At 45.4% G+C, this 15,328-nt stretch overlaps 8 non-coding genes across 8 annotated transcripts; 5 read left to right on the top strand and 3 right to left on the bottom strand.

Annotated features, from left to right (window-relative positions):
* The first annotated feature begins 1,247 nt into the window (after positions 1 to 1,247).
* TRNAL-CAA lies at positions 1,248 to 1,357 on the top strand. Its single transcript has 2 exons — positions 1,248 to 1,285; positions 1,312 to 1,357. It is a non-coding gene; the product is annotated as a tRNA-Leu (tRNA).
* Positions 1,358 to 2,975: 1,618 nt separating this feature from the next.
* TRNAR-UCG lies at positions 2,976 to 3,048 on the bottom strand. Its single transcript has one exon. It is a non-coding gene; the product is annotated as a tRNA-Arg (tRNA).
* An 812-nt stretch (positions 3,049 to 3,860) lies between these two features.
* On the bottom strand, positions 3,861 to 3,933 carry TRNAR-UCG. Its single transcript has one exon. It is a non-coding gene; the product is annotated as a tRNA-Arg (tRNA).
* A 737-nt stretch (positions 3,934 to 4,670) lies between these two features.
* On the bottom strand, positions 4,671 to 4,743 carry TRNAR-UCG. The gene has a single exon. It is a non-coding gene; the product is annotated as a tRNA-Arg (tRNA).
* Positions 4,744 to 5,495: 752 nt separating this feature from the next.
* Positions 5,496 to 5,609, top strand: TRNAL-CAA. The gene is made up of 2 exons: positions 5,496 to 5,533; positions 5,564 to 5,609. It is a non-coding gene; the product is annotated as a tRNA-Leu (tRNA).
* A 344-nt stretch (positions 5,610 to 5,953) lies between these two features.
* TRNAL-CAA lies at positions 5,954 to 6,065 on the top strand. The gene is made up of 2 exons: positions 5,954 to 5,991; positions 6,020 to 6,065. It is a non-coding gene; the product is annotated as a tRNA-Leu (tRNA).
* Positions 6,066 to 6,246: 181 nt separating this feature from the next.
* On the top strand, positions 6,247 to 6,358 carry TRNAL-CAA. The gene is made up of 2 exons: positions 6,247 to 6,284; positions 6,313 to 6,358. It is a non-coding gene; the product is annotated as a tRNA-Leu (tRNA).
* Positions 6,359 to 7,630: 1,272 nt separating this feature from the next.
* On the top strand, positions 7,631 to 7,742 carry TRNAL-CAA. The gene is made up of 2 exons: positions 7,631 to 7,668; positions 7,697 to 7,742. It is a non-coding gene; the product is annotated as a tRNA-Leu (tRNA).
* Positions 7,743 to 15,328: the final 7,586 nt, after the last annotated feature.

Here is a 15,328-nt window from a genome sequence, read left to right as displayed (position 1 = left end):
GAGGTCATACAAGCGATCGGCGCATATAGAGCCGGCCAAATTCTCTTGTATGAGACAGCCGGTAACGGCTGTTATCCTTCCCAGCGTGATTCTGCTCGCACACGCCCACTAGGGGGCGCGCGCGCGAGCAGAGAAAAAAATCACGTACATGTACGTCCACCCGCCGGGAAGGATCCGCCGTCCACCCATAATTTTACGGTGCCCGGACGGCAAGGGGTTAAGGTCCATCCGGTCTCCCTACCTTACGAGAACTGGAGTGGATCCTCAGCCTGGGGTCCAGTGTGGGCTGCTGTGCTGTGACGGAGCCAGAATGCGACATCATTATGGTCCAGGCACCTCTGCAAAACATGCGAGGGAGCTATAAGCAATGCAAGTATGGATGGAGCTCCCTCGCGGCCATAGTGCCATCCTATCCCACCTCAAGCTGAAACACATACGCTGGCAGAATATTTTGAATGACTGCTCGGTGTGAGAATGGACAGTGCTGCACTAAGGGGAGGCTGAGGAGCCTCTCGCCTAAAAAAGTGGAAGGAATGCGGTGACCCACCGAACACGGGGGTCGCGACCCTCCAGTTGAGAACCAAGGTTCTAAACTGATGACCTGCGCAAGCTTTTAAAGCATCGCCTATGGATGTATTTTTTCACCTAGTCATGGCCACAAGCAATTTTTAAGCTTGGCATGTTGGATATCTATCTACTCAGCATAACCTCATCTTTTATATTGTACAAAAAAATGGGTATTATATTGTATTTTTAGTGCACTACAATAAACTTAAATATATTTTTTGATTAAAATGTTGGGTTTGATAAAGAATTGCGCTAATACCATGCACCATAAAAATTAGCAAGTGCCACCATTTTATTCTATAAGGTCTCTGCTTTCAGGAAATATATAATTCGGGGGGGGGGGTTTAAGTAATTTTCAGGCCTAAAATGTATTATAATGTGTGCAGAGAATGGAAACACGGCTCTGGCAGCGAAAGGGTTAAATCCTCTGTTGTGTTTCTAATGCTGTATGTGTCCCTATTGGTCGAGATTTCCCCTTCATTTCCTCAATGCCCAAACCAGGGGGGAAAAGAGAAATCGGGTGAAAATGTGAACGAACGTTGCAGCAAACATGATATCAACGAGCAGTTTGAGATACAAAGAAAGAACAATGTCTACAAATATATAAAGAATATGTACATGAGAAGACGTGGCCACTGGCTGCATTCACCAGAGCAGGCGGGAGCAGCAATGCAGCAGTTGTCAGGATGGCCGAGTGGTCTAAGGCGCCAGACTCAAGAGTAATCTCTTCCCCGAGCATGGGTGTTCTGGTCTCCGAATGGAGGCGTGGGTTCAAATCCCACTTCTGACAAATCTTTTTTCCTTTCTGAAATTTTTAAATCAGAAATTACACAAATTTACGTTATCCAGTTTCCTGAAGCGTCACATTTCTTTTTATTAACCCCCCGCTCTTCATTTGCATGTTCTTTCTCGGGTCTCGGTATTCACACGAACAAATCACAGCAGACTATGAGCAAAGGAAACCCACCGAGAAGACATTTCAAAGCAAGTTTAGCAAAGAGTGATGTCTACACCATGGAGTAGCTGTAAGATAATGCAATTATTATTATACAGGATTTACATGGCGCCAACAGTTTGCGCAGCGCTTTACAATACAAGGAAGACATTACAATCACGATACAATTCAAGACAAGATGGTAGTGTAGGGCCCTGCCCATAACATAACAAAAAGCAATGCATATAATACAGGGGCGCCCACAGTTTTTCATTCGGAGATCTACTTTTCAAATGACGAGCTCAATGAGATCTACCAACGAAAAAACACCTGCATTCAGGATGGAGTGGGGGGGCGTGGCGGTGCATTGAAGTCAATGGCACCGCAGCCACGCCCATCAACCGCAGTGCGATCGCCCACACCCGGGAATGCTGCAAGCACTATTTTTTGCAGATTGCACTGGACCGGAATGCAGGCAGGCGATCACACTGTGGGTGGGGGGCGTGGCTGCGGTGCCATTGACTTCAATAACACCCCACGCCCCCTCCCGCCCCTGAACGCAGGGAGTCGGCTGGCTTGCATTCCAGTGCGTTCTAGAGGCGCCGGCATCCTGTCCTCCCGCGGTGCTCGTGTGGCCGAATGTGGCCGGCTGTGTGGCCGAATGTGGCCGGCGTTGCACACGGGGAGAGGTGTCCTGCCTCTCTCCGTCTGCAGCGTCTAACACATTCAGCCGGCAGCACACTCCGCCGATTGGTACAAGCCCTCTGGTGGCTATATAGTCGCCGCAGTGCTTGTATCTGAACAAGCAATTGTCTGCTGTTCGCACTGATACCACTGATACCAATTCAGCAGTCGGCTGTATTTGTATGGCCACCCACAGGAAGTGATTAATAACGGATGTACTTTGAATGAACCCTTTCGCTGCCAGCAATGTGTGTCTTAGCTATAGACGCCGGGAGTCTGTCTACCCCGTGTAAATCCAACTGTTGGCATTACACTGGAAGGGATTGTGGTGGCCGAGCTGTTGCCAGATCGCTTCCCGGGGTTGCTAGATAGAGCCTTGCGAGCCCCCCTCCATGTGATAGCAATGGAGTTAAGTAAAAAAAAAGTTGTAATAATAAATTTAAATAAAATAAATGTACAAATACCCCCAAAAAAGTCCCCCGTATCCACGAATGTGCACATACTAATGCAAACACTTGTCGGGTGCACCTACCACAGTCCCAGTGTCCTTAGTTTAAACTGCTTCAAAATGTAAATAAAATATATAGGTAAAAAAATATGAAAATTAAGTATTTATATTTTTTATATTTTAATAGCATGTAAAAAATACTTTTTTATTTGTTATATTTGTAGATAAATATGCACAGTTACAATTAAAAATATCGCCAATTGCTACATATCACAATAGGGCAGATAGCGGTAAGTAAAGCAGGAAGTGACGGTACAGACAGCAAAACTGGAAGTACAAAATCGACCATGAAGGGACTCGAACCCTCAATCTTCTGATCCGAAGTCAGACGCCTTATCCATTAGGCCACACGGTCAACTACAAGCTGCTATTTTTGGGCATATATACAGACTTTTCTGTACTATTATAAAAACAAAAATGTGTATTTTGATCATACTTCCAAAACCTACGTGTGGAAATAAGTTTTGGAATATAACATTTTGTTTAAAGAACTATGGGGTTAAGGCTTTTCCCCATAGTTCTCCTTTACCCCAACCTGTCTGACTATCTCCCACTCTGGCCGCCTTTAGGCGATCCCTTCAGACTTTTCTCTTCAGGGAAGCCGATCCCACCTCAACCTAACCGCTCAACCATCACGTTCTCAAACAATTCATCCCCACACAGCTGCCTCCTCATGTATCACTGGCCCCTCCCTTTTAGATTGAAAGCAATGAGGGGCGGGGCCCTCCTCACCATCTTGTCTTGATTTGTATTGTGATTGTAATGTCTTCCTTATATTGTAAAGCGCAGCGCAAACTGTTGGCGCTATATAAATACTCTATAATAATAATAATGGACAAATAGCATTGGCCATGGAACATATTACGGGTGCTCTTCATCATTTCTGTCAGCGTTAGTAAAGCAGAGAAATAAATTCTTGGAAATAATCTTTTTTTTTCAATTTTCAACTATCACCGGGGTTTCTCTTCACCTCACAACCTTGCCTGTGCAATTCTCTGCACTCTGTGCCCTGCACACCCTCTAGTCCCCTGTATGTGTTGATTTTGACATTGGTGGCGGCATCACGGGTGGGAAAATGTATAACGTTTTCTTTCCATCTTATTACAGGAGTTCATTTGAAAAAATCTAACATTACATAAAAAAAATACTTTCGCAGAAATACAAAATCGACCATGAAGGGACTCGAACCCTCAATCTTCTGATCCGAAGTCAGACGCCTTATCCATTAGGCCACACGGTCTACTGGAAATCACCAATTTGGGCAAATATACAGACTTTTCTGTACTATTGTAAAAACAAAAATGTGTATTTTGATTATACTTCCAAAACCTACGTGTGGAAATAAGTTTTGGAATATAAACTTTTTTGCAGTGCAATTTTCCTGCCGGTACATCGGCGCATCCCAGGTTTCTTTCCTACAGAGCGGTGTGGGGGTGGAGACAGCCAGCGTTGTCACAGGAGGCTGGGCTCTCATCCCTGCTCCGCTCGTTCAGCCTCCCGTGACAGCAGTGGCGTAACCAGAGTTCTGGGCTCCCGGGGCAGACATTTTTTTCGCCCCTCTTAATTGAAATGAAATATTTTTAAAATGTGAAAAAATTAAAATAAAAACATTTTCGGTTTCGGCCTGACAATTTTTTTTATTTCGGTTTCGTTTTTAAAATTTCTATTTTGGTGCACCTCTAAAAATTTTTGTTTAATAGTAGTACAAAAAAGTGTGTAAATTTGCTCAAAAGAATGCCTTGTAGTTGATCATGTGGCCTAATGGATAAGGCGTCATATTTCCAAAACCTGAGTTTGGCAATAAGTTTTGGAAGGATGATCAAAATATAAAAATTTGTTTAATAATAATACCAAAAAATGGTGTAAATTTGCTCAAAAGAGTGCCTTGTAGTTGGCCGTGTGACCTATTGGATATTTCTTTAGGTTTTGGAAATATTATAACAGTATAAAAAAAAAACTTTCAATGAAATACAAAATCGACCATGAAGGGACTCGAACCCTCAATCTTCTGATTCGAAGTCAGACGCCTTATCCATTAGGCCACACGGTCACCTACAAGCACCAACTTTCAGCAATTTGACACAAGTTTAGTACCAGTGTAGACCACAATCAACATTTTACATTTCCAAACTTAGTTTCTGCCTTATATTAATTACAGTTACTTAAATGTGGTAATCCCAGAAAACTTTACATAACAATACTTTAATTTACCACTTGCACTCAGTGGGCACTGTGTGATTTTCAACACTTTCGATTTGATTTCAATAGCACAGGGAATTTTTTTCCTTACAAAGTTTTTTTATTAAAGGAGAACTATGAGGTGAGTGATTTCCACTTATCCTCATAGTTCGAGCCGACCTGTGACAATGAGACTGTCACAGGTCGGCTCAATAGATCGGCAAGTGAGCGAACACATACTACGCTTGCTCACTTCTCGATCCTGTCCCTGCAGAGAGGGGTGACTGTCACTCACGGCTCCCTGCAGGGATTCCCCCCCCTCCCCGCTCCGATCCTCCAGCGCTGACTGGCGGAACAGATGGGGGAGGGGGCGGGCACAGCTGGCTCTGCCTCTAGATAGGCTACATTCCAGGCGACCCATCACAAACATGTCCGTGACCCAATTTAGATCTCGACTCACATACAGTAAGACTACGCTACATTTTAGGCGACCCATCACAAACATGTCTGTGGCCCAATTTGGGTTCTGACCCAAAAAACAAAGACTGACACAAAAAATTGGAATACAAGTATACTGCTGAAAGACTTCCAAGATTGATGCAGCCTGACCCAGTAGAACCAGTTGTCAGGATGGCCGAGTGGTCTAAGGCGCCAGACTCAAGAGAGATTGGGCTCTTCCCCAAAGCTGGGTGTTCTGGTCTCCGAATGGAGGCGTGGGTTCAAATCCCACTTCTGACAGTCTGTTTTTATTTTTTAACTTCCATGATGTTATGATTGTTTCATGCTAATCACAAAATTAACGGTGCAACGCCGCTCTCAGCGAATCTGCCGCTCCAGGCAAACGACTTGTTTGCCTCGCGGCAGATACGCCCCTGACCCCACCAATGAAAGCCCAACTCTACCAAGAACCTAACAAATTCCAAGCGACAATGATCTAGGATTACATGCGACCACCAGCTGCAGGTGCCGGCCCCAATTGGACATTCACCACAAAGTCCACACACCACTGTACTGTCTCCCACACCTTCATTAAACTTTATTAAAACCACCTTGAAGAGGAAAGACTGACACAAGAGTCAGTTGTCAGGATGGCCGAGCGGTCTAAGGCGCCAGACTCAAGAGGTTGGGCTCTTCACCAAAGCTGGGTGTTCTGGTCTCCGATTGGAGGCGTGGGTTCAAATCCCACTTCTGACAATATACTTTTCTTAACTTGCATTACATTATAATTGTTTCATGCCAGGCTACGTAGTCCTAAGACAACCCAACACAAACATGTCTGTGACCCAACGCATGTGACTGACGCAAGAGCTCATATTACACTTTCAGTGCTCAAAGTCTCTGACAAATGACATAGTCACATGTTATTTTAACAGTTGTCAGGATGGCCGAGCGGTCTAAGGCGCCAGACTCAAGAGGTTGGGCTCTTCCCCAAAGCTGGGTGTTCTGGTCTCCGAATGGAGGCGTGGGTTCAAATCCCACTTCTGACAATATACTTTTCTTAACTTGCATTAAATTATAATTGTTTCATGCAAGGCTACGTAGTCCTAAGACAACCCAACACAAACATGTCTGTTTAACCAATTCCAAGAGAAACCACCTATCAAAGCCCAAATCTACCAAGAATTTTCCTTAGGCTGGGTTCACACCTAGCCGTATCGATATGCGCGTTTGTCTTGCGTTTTTACCGCGATTCGTGGTAAAAAAAACGCGCGACAAACGCGCGTTTCCGAGGGCTACTTGGCTGTATCCCAATGGATACGCACGGCAAATACGCCCCAACGAAGCTCCTGTACTTCTTTGGGCGTAGGGCGTTTTGTAGCGCGTTCATACGGCCTGTAATATGCCCAGGTGTGAACCATACCCATAGGAAATAATGGGATTTTGGTGTTTGAGCGTTTTGCAGAGCGTAGGAATGCGCTACAAAACGCCCAGGTGTGAACCGGGCCACACCGATTTTATACTCCAGTTTATTCTTACCGTACAACAATATTATCTGGATTTGCATCTCATTATATGTACAATATTAAATAGTCAACCGTCATTCCTTTATCTAGAAATTATTACAAGTCTCGGGGCCATTTCAAAAAAATTACATTACATAAAAAATACTTTCACAGAAGTGCAAAAACGACCATGGGGGGACTCGAACCCTCAAATTCGAAGTCAGACGCCTTATCCATTAGGCCACACAGCCAACTGTGAAAGATGGGCTCCAGCAAGTGTACACAATTATATAGACTGTTGCTGTAAACATTAAGAATTTGAACATTTTGCTCAAATTTCCAAACATAGAGGGGCACATTTATTAAAACTGGAGCAGACAGAATCTGGAGCCGTTGGATATGGCAACCAATCAGCTGCTTTTTTCAGTTTGTTCAGTTATGCTTTGAAAATGAAAGATAGAAGCTGATTGGTTGACATGCAAATCTGCTCTGGTTTTGATAAATTCCCCTCATGGAGTTTAACATGCACTTTGGATTAGGAACTTGGTCTGTGTATTGGTATCGATGCAAAAAATGACATTATAGGTTGTTCAAGCACCTAAATACAAAGTTGAAACTGCATCGTCTGCCAAAAGACTTGTACAATAACCACACACTATCATGATTCATCCAACCCTCGGCTACGTGATCCTATGACAACCCAACACAAACACGTCCGTGACCCAACCCATATAAGACTGACGCAAGAGCTCATATTACACTTTCAGTGCTCAAAGTCTCTGACAAATGACATAGTCACATGTTATTTTAACAGTTGTCAGGATGGCCGAGCGGTCTAAGGCGCCAGACTCAAGAGGTTGGGCTCTTCCCCAAAGCTGGGTGTTCTGGTCTCCGAATGGAGGCGTGGGTTCAAATCCCACTTCTGACAATACATTTTTATTCACTTGCATTATGTTATAATTGTTTCTTGCTAATCACAAGAATGTTTCACAGATGTTATCTAGAGTCAAAAGAAACCACCCTACAAATGAAAGCCCAGCTGTACCAGGAACCTAACCAATTCCAAGAGAAACCACCTATCAAAGCCCAAATCTACCAAGAACCTAACCAATTCTAAAAGATAGCGCTCTGGAGGACTTCCAGGAGACCACAAGCCACTGGTGCCTGCCCCAATCTGGCATCTGCCTTGCAGCCACGAACAAACCCAAGTCTTGCCCACACACCTCTTCACTTTTTTCCACAGTTTCAATTAGGGATGCACCAATACCGGTATTTCGGTACCGAGTACGAGTACCAATATATTTTTTTTTGGTACTCGCCGATACCGAATGCCGAGTACCGGAAGTCCCATTCAGGAAGCCAGGCGGTGTGTAATGACTCGTCATCTGGCTTCCTGATTAGCAAGGAAGCCGTCCCCATGCTTCTCGTCACTATATGAGGAGAAAGCAAGGAGCCGGCTTGCTGGCCAATCATGGAAGCCGGGCGCCATATAAAAAGGCGGCGTCCGGCTTGAGATGACGAGGGAGCATGAAGCCGGCTTCCCGGCCAATCAGAAAGCCGGGCGCTGTGTCATTGCACCCTGCGCCCGGCTTCCTGATTGAAAGCTTTGAATTCTTCACCTTTTGCCGGTCACACATTTTTACCCCGGAAAAAAATGGGCGTGACTACGTTAGAATGTGTGACCACGTGACTGGTCACACATTCCACCGCCGAAAAAATGGGCGTGATTACATTAGAGTGTGTGATCACGTCACCGGTCACACATTCTAACACAGTCACAATCTGTGATAGAACACTGGTGCAAGGTTTTTTGCCTAAACAGGCGGAGGTGCGTTTTTCCTGCCTGCCCATAGGAAGTGAAGTGGGCGGAGGAAGCTGCACGTGACCGCTCCTCAGCCGAAGCGGGCTCTCAGAGAGGCGGCTGTGATCACACCTGTCAGCACTCCCTCTCTCCTCCTGGCCGATCCGAAGCTGCAGCGGCCGGGAGGAGAGAGCGGGAGCGCTGACAGGTGTGATCGCCACTGTGGCGGCCATCTTAAAGGAGCCCCCTCCCCGTCTGCATGCCCCCCTTCACTGGCGCCCTCGAGCAGTTGGATTAGGTTCATTCTTTGCCAAGTAGCATTAGAACAGCCACAATCAGCCGGAATATTTTTTATGGATAACTACGGGCAGAAAAAGATGCCCGAGACATGACGTGTTCTCTGTTTTTACTGTAAACCTCAATACTAAGCCCCCAGGGTGTCTCCACATGAAACAACGCTGATCAAAGTCCATCACTGAAAGGAAAACCATTAGCAAGTTCAGAAAAGGAAACCCCCTAATCACACGTCATTGAGATTTTGTGTACAGGACTGCGGACAATGGCTTCCTCCGACACTTGTGAAGGGTTTTGTTTTCAACGCAAAAGAAAAACAAACAGTTGTAGGAACTTCAAAGCGGAGCTCAGCATTGTTCTAAGGATGGAGACACAAACGATGAAGACCGTTCTCTTCAAAATCACCGCAAACAGCGCGCCAATGTGATCAGTAAACTAGCTGTTTAGATTGTAAAAAGTGTTTTTTTTTAAACGCTTTTAAAATAGGTTTAAACTTACCTGTGTCTTCTCCACGCACTCCCGTCCGAAAATCTGAAGATTCTCGGTCGGCCGCAAAGCACCTTGGGGCGGGCGCATGCGCAGTCCGAATTTACGACCAGGACACGAGGAGAGACGCAAGAAAAGAAAAAAAGACACTGAAATGGGAAAAAAAAAAATTAACATATGATGCGGTCTACTACTATCATCAACACAGGAGTTTTTTTGGGTTTTTTTGAGTGTCCTTTGTAATTTATAGACATGTGCAATTCCTTTCGTTCCGAATCAAAATTTGTATGAATTTTCTAAAAATGCGGACACATCCGAATCTCCGAATCCCAATGCATCCGAATTTGTCCTAAGCCGAATTACCGTTTCCGAATTTCGGATCCCGTCCGAATTTCATTCAATGGGACATTTGACTTTTCTGGCCAATCAGATGTGTTTTTCTGTTTAATGCATCCGAATGGGTCTGAACATGAATTTCCGTTACGGCAACATGGGAGCCATATACAGTATATACATATAATACTAAAGCTGAGGCTCCCAGACCCAAATGGCATTTGGAATCCAAATTTCCAAAGTGCATTTGGGAGCTCTTGAATGGCATTTGGGTCTGGGAGCCTCAGCTTTAGTAATATACATCATGTATATGGCTCCCAGACTCGAATGCCATTTTGAATCCGAATTTCGGGATTGCATTCGGGAGCTCTCGAATGCCACTTGGGTCTGGGAGCCTCAGCTTTAGTAATATATGTATATGGCTCCCAGACCCAAGTGGCATTCGGGTCTAGGAAATACAGCTTTTATATTAATATCTGTATATGGTTTTCTGTGGTAGCCTTAACGTAAATTTGTTGGTAAACTCATGCGAAACTAATGAAAATTCGGATTTCGTCCAAATCCGAAACCCGAACCGAATTAAATTTCGGATTCGAATCCCGAAATAACGAAATATCCGAACGGAACCAAATCTTTCCACAGATTACATGTCTAGTAATTTAGTTTTATAACCTGTTGATATTGCCAATCGGATTCTCCACCAGAAGTAACATTCACTGCTTTATAATTAGACCCACCCAAGTGTCTGCGCGTGTTCTGGATTCATGCACTTGAATGTGTGTATGTGCAAGAGGACCAAGCACCACCTAATGCCCATAGGCACAACCAAACCAACACATTCACATTCCTCGTTGAGTTCAGTTAATTACATTGTGATGGATTATATCTCCCCTGGAGGCCTACTACTGTATAAGAAGTGGTCGGAATGGCCCTGACCTGAGATGGTATTAATCTGCTTCTAAAGTCCACCAGGAGGACATATATGCCCTGAAGATTTGTACACTTGTTCCTCAGCCAGACAAGTGCCAGACCTTTTGATCAGGGAGGTGATTATTGGTGGGGAGCAAAAGCAGCACCCCAGGGCATAGAAACAATGGAGGGAGGAGGATCCAAACATGGGAGGAGGTTTCAAATCACATTAAGCAAAGACAAGTCAACCATGGGGCAAAGACGGGTCAACAAGGTGGCTTACAAATGAAAAAGTATAAACCATTTAAACCTAAGTGTGTAGTTGCTGTTTTCCGAAGCATGACAATGCTCAACATAAAGAGTCCCATTCTTTTCAGTGGTGCCCGTCACTAGTAGTTCAAAAAAAGTAGATGAGCTTCTTTTTGGGCAGTATTGCGCATGTTTGGCCCCAAAGACTTCAACTTAAAAACGCCTGTAAAAAAAAAAGCATGCTTAAGTGCCTAACAGACTTCTCCTCCTCCTAGTAACTAGCTCTTCCATTGGCTAAAACTAAGCATGAGAAACATATTAAAAAAAACCTCTTTGAATGCAACAGGGGTAGGCAGCCCCGGCCCTCCAGCTGTGGTGAAACGACAATGCCTATCATGCCCCTGCCTCTGGGAGTCATGCCTGTGGCTGTTAGAGCCTTGCAGTGCCTTGTGGGATTTGTAATTCCGCCACAGCTGGAGTGCCGTAGGTTGCTCACCCCTAAAATACACCAATTATAGTTATATATGTGGCTGACAATAGAGCATTGGCTATAAACATATATATTGAGTCATAAACATCCAACACAGCAGCAGATTTCCTACCAGAGATTGAGAAGGGCGTTTGCACCAATCTAAAGTCTACAACAAAACACGGCGGAGAGTCGTAAATAAAAGTCCCAGCTGCCACACAATCTTTCCAAACGAAGAGTTGTCTACAAACATTAAAGCTCGCTTCGGGCCAGAACCAAACATTTCCTTCATGATAAAGGTGGCCACATGACCCTCCATCAGTCCCGATAGAAGTGCCTGAGGGAGGGTCATTCAATGCATGTTTTGTAGAGGAATATTAAGAATAAATGTTGGGCTTCTTCCAAATTCTAGCATCATCTTTAAAGGAGAACTATGAGGTGAGTGCTTTTCAATCACCTCATAGTTCTAGCCGACCTGTGACAATGAGACTGTCACAGGTCCGCTCAGTAGATCGGGAGGTGAGCGAACACATACCGGCGTTCGCTCACCTCTACCCAAGTGTCTGCGCGTGTTCTGGATTCATGCACTTGAATGTGTGTATGTGCAAGAGGACCAAGCACCACCTAATGCCCATAGGCACAACCAAACCAACACATTCACATTCCTCGTTGAGTTCAGTTAATTACATTGTGATGGATTATATCTCCCCTGGAGGCCTACTACTGTATAAGAAGTGGTCGGAATGGCCCTGACCTGAGATGGTATTAATCTGCTTCTAAAGTCCACCAGGAGGACATATATGCCCTGAAGATTTGTACACTTGTTCCTCAGCCAGACAAGTGCCAGACCTTTTGATCAGGGAGGTGATTATTGGTGGGGAGCAAAAGCAGCACCCCAGGGCATAGAAACAATGGAGGGAGGAGGATCCAAACATGGGAGGAGGTTTCAAATCACATTAAGCAAAGACAAGTCAACCATGGGGCAAAGACGGGTCAACAAGGTGGCTTACAAATGAAAAAGTATAAACCATTTAAACCTAAGTGTGTAGTTGCTGTTTTCCGAAGCATGACAATGCTCAACATAAAGAGTCCCATTCTTTTCAGTGGTGCCCGTCACTAGTAGTTCAAAAAAAGTAGATGAGCTTCTTTTTGGGCAGTATTGCGCATGTTTGGCCCCAAAGACTTCAACTTAAAAACGCCTGTAAAAAAAAAAGCATGCTTAAGTGCCTAACAGACTTCTCCTCCTCCTAGTAACTAGCTCTTCCATTGGCTAAAACTAAGCATGAGAAACATATTAAAAAAAACCTCTTTGAATGCAACAGGGGTAGGCAGCCCCGGCCCTCCAGCTGTGGTGAAACGACAATGCCTATCATGCCCCTGCCTCTGGGAGTCATGCCTGTGGCTGTTAGAGCCTTGCAGTGCCTTGTGGGATTTGTAATTCCGCCACAGCTGGAGTGCCGTAGGTTGCTCACCCCTAAAATACACCAATTATAGTTATATATGTGGCTGACAATAGAGCATTGGCTATAAACATATATATTGAGTCATAAACATCCAACACAGCAGCAGATTTCCTACCAGAGATTGAGAAGGGCGTTTGCACCAATCTAAAGTCTACAACAAAACACGGCGGAGAGTCGTAAATAAAAGTCCCAGCTGCCACACAATCTTTCCAAACGAAGAGTTGTCTACAAACATTAAAGCTCGCTTCGGGCCAGAACCAAACATTTCCTTCATGATAAAGGTGGCCACATGACCCTCCATCAGTCCCGATAGAAGTGCCTGAGGGAGGGTCATTCAATGCATGTTTTGTAGAGGAATATTAAGAATAAATGTTGGGCTTCTTCCAAATTCTAGCATCATCTTTAAAGGAGAACTATGAGGTGAGTGCTTTTAAATCACCTCATAGTTCTAGCCGACCTGTGACAATGAGACTGTCACAGGTCCGCTCAGTAGATCGGGAGGTGAGCGAACACATACCGGCGTTCGCTCACCTCTCGATCCAGTCACAGCTCTCTGCCATGACAGGGGAGGGGCAGGATTCCCCCCTCCCTGCTCCGCCAGCGCTGACTGGCTGAACGGACGGGGAGGGGGCGAGTACAGCTGGCTCTGCCTCTAGATAGGCAGAGCCAGCTGTCACTCACGCAGCTGGGCGGATCCCGGCATAATTGTTGGGATCCGCTTCAGCATCTCAGTATACCGCGAGCAGTAGCTCGCGGTATACTGTGGCGTCTCAGTATACCGCGAGCTGCAGCGCGCGCTATACTGAGCTTAGGGTGACGGGAGGACGCTAGTTTGTGTCCTACCGTTACCCGAAGGAGAACTATGGGGAAAAGCCTTAACCCCATAGTTCTCCTTTAAGAGTCTGATAGCTTCTCCTTCTCTTAAGGCCTATGCACATGGCGCCTGAGGCCATACAATGTATTGGCCCCACCAGGGAGCTGCGTACAGCGCCCATTGAAGTCAACATGGGTATATGCTGCATTTGTGCAAACATGCGCATGTGTGCTGGTGCACAACCATAAGCACACAGTGTCTGAATTACGAGCTGCGTGTCTGTACGAATGCAAGTGTTTACACAAGTCCGGCATATACCTGCGTACAGCCATTGATTTCTATGGGAGGCTGTACGCAGCGCCTGCAGCTCCCTGGTATGGTATATATGCTGGAATTTACCTTCTACTGCCACAGGTAGCCATATGCAGGTGGCCGTCTGTGAAACAAGCATTTACTTACTCACCTTTACAGGGACCCATGTAAAGGAAAAGCTACAGCTTCTCAGCTCCCCCACAAGAATTTGACCTCTGGATGGGTCAAATGTTCCATTGGATGAACAAGCCTCTGACTCATAAACCTATCATGAGAGTCATATGGGCACTGCCACAGCACACCACCTTTTCCGAAGGCTCCTTGCCCACCTCTTGTGTCCTTGAGCGCCCAGGTGGCTGCTATGGGGCCTGGAGGTGGACAGGGGCCCCAGTAGGTCATTGAGGCAAATTAAAAATAGAACGTCTAAAGATAATACTATACTGTATCATTAAGGGTTGGAGTGGTTCCAGTTGACGACAACGCTGATCCAATGTCAAGTCTACAGTGAAGAGATGACTTAGCATGCACAAAAGGAGTTTTTGGGATCTTGGCATCGTTACTCCAGCCATCCACAACTCTGCCCCCGGCTATATCTCAAACCTGGTCTCAAAGTATCACCCTAACCGTCCCCTCCGCTCTTCAAAAGACCTCCTGCTTTCCAGCTCCCTCATCAACTCCACCCATGCTCGCCTTCAGGACTTTATTTGAGTCTCTCCAATCCTATGAAACTCTTTACCCCAACCTGTCCATCTATCTCCCACTCTGACTGTTTTTAGGTGTTCCCTTAAGACTCATGTCTTCTGGGAAGCTTATCCCACCTCAACCTAACCACTAAACTATCACATTCGCAAACAATTTAGCACCACACAGCTCCCTCCTCATGTATCACTGGCCCCTCCCTTTTAGATTGTAAGCCCTCAGGGGCAGGGCCCTCCTTACCATCTTGTCTTGAATTGTATTGTGATTGTAATGTCTTCCTTATATTGTAAAGCGCTGCGCAAACTGTTGGCGCTATATAAATCCTGTATAATAATAATACTCACAGCTCAGAGAGAGGTTGTCAGAGAGGGCCCCATCACATTTTTGTTATGGGGCCCTGTGATCTATAGTTACAGCCCTGTGCCGAGCCATTGGCTTTAGGGGCCGTTAGATTTGTGTTGCATGAACTCTCGCATACGTACGGAAGATAGTCTGCGTTCGGGGGTATGTGCACATACCGTGTTTCCCCGAAAAATAAGACAGTGTCTTATATTTTTTTTCCACGAAAAAAGACACTAGGTCTTATTTTCGGGGGATGTCTTACGGGTACCTGGCTGCAGCTGTCCGCTCTTCTTATATTACAGAAATCCCTGAAGATAGCGCTAGGTCTTACTTTCGGGGTAGG

The sequence above is a fragment of the Nanorana parkeri genome, unplaced genomic scaffold, assembly GCF_000935625.1.
Source record: "Nanorana parkeri isolate BGI_ZX_2015 unplaced genomic scaffold, ASM93562v1 scaffold731, whole genome shotgun sequence".
NCBI classification, from domain to species: Eukaryota; Metazoa; Chordata; class Amphibia; order Anura; family Dicroglossidae; genus Nanorana; species Nanorana parkeri.
The sequence above is the reverse complement of the archived record's forward strand: the minus strand, read 5'-3'. Positions and strand labels throughout refer to the sequence as shown.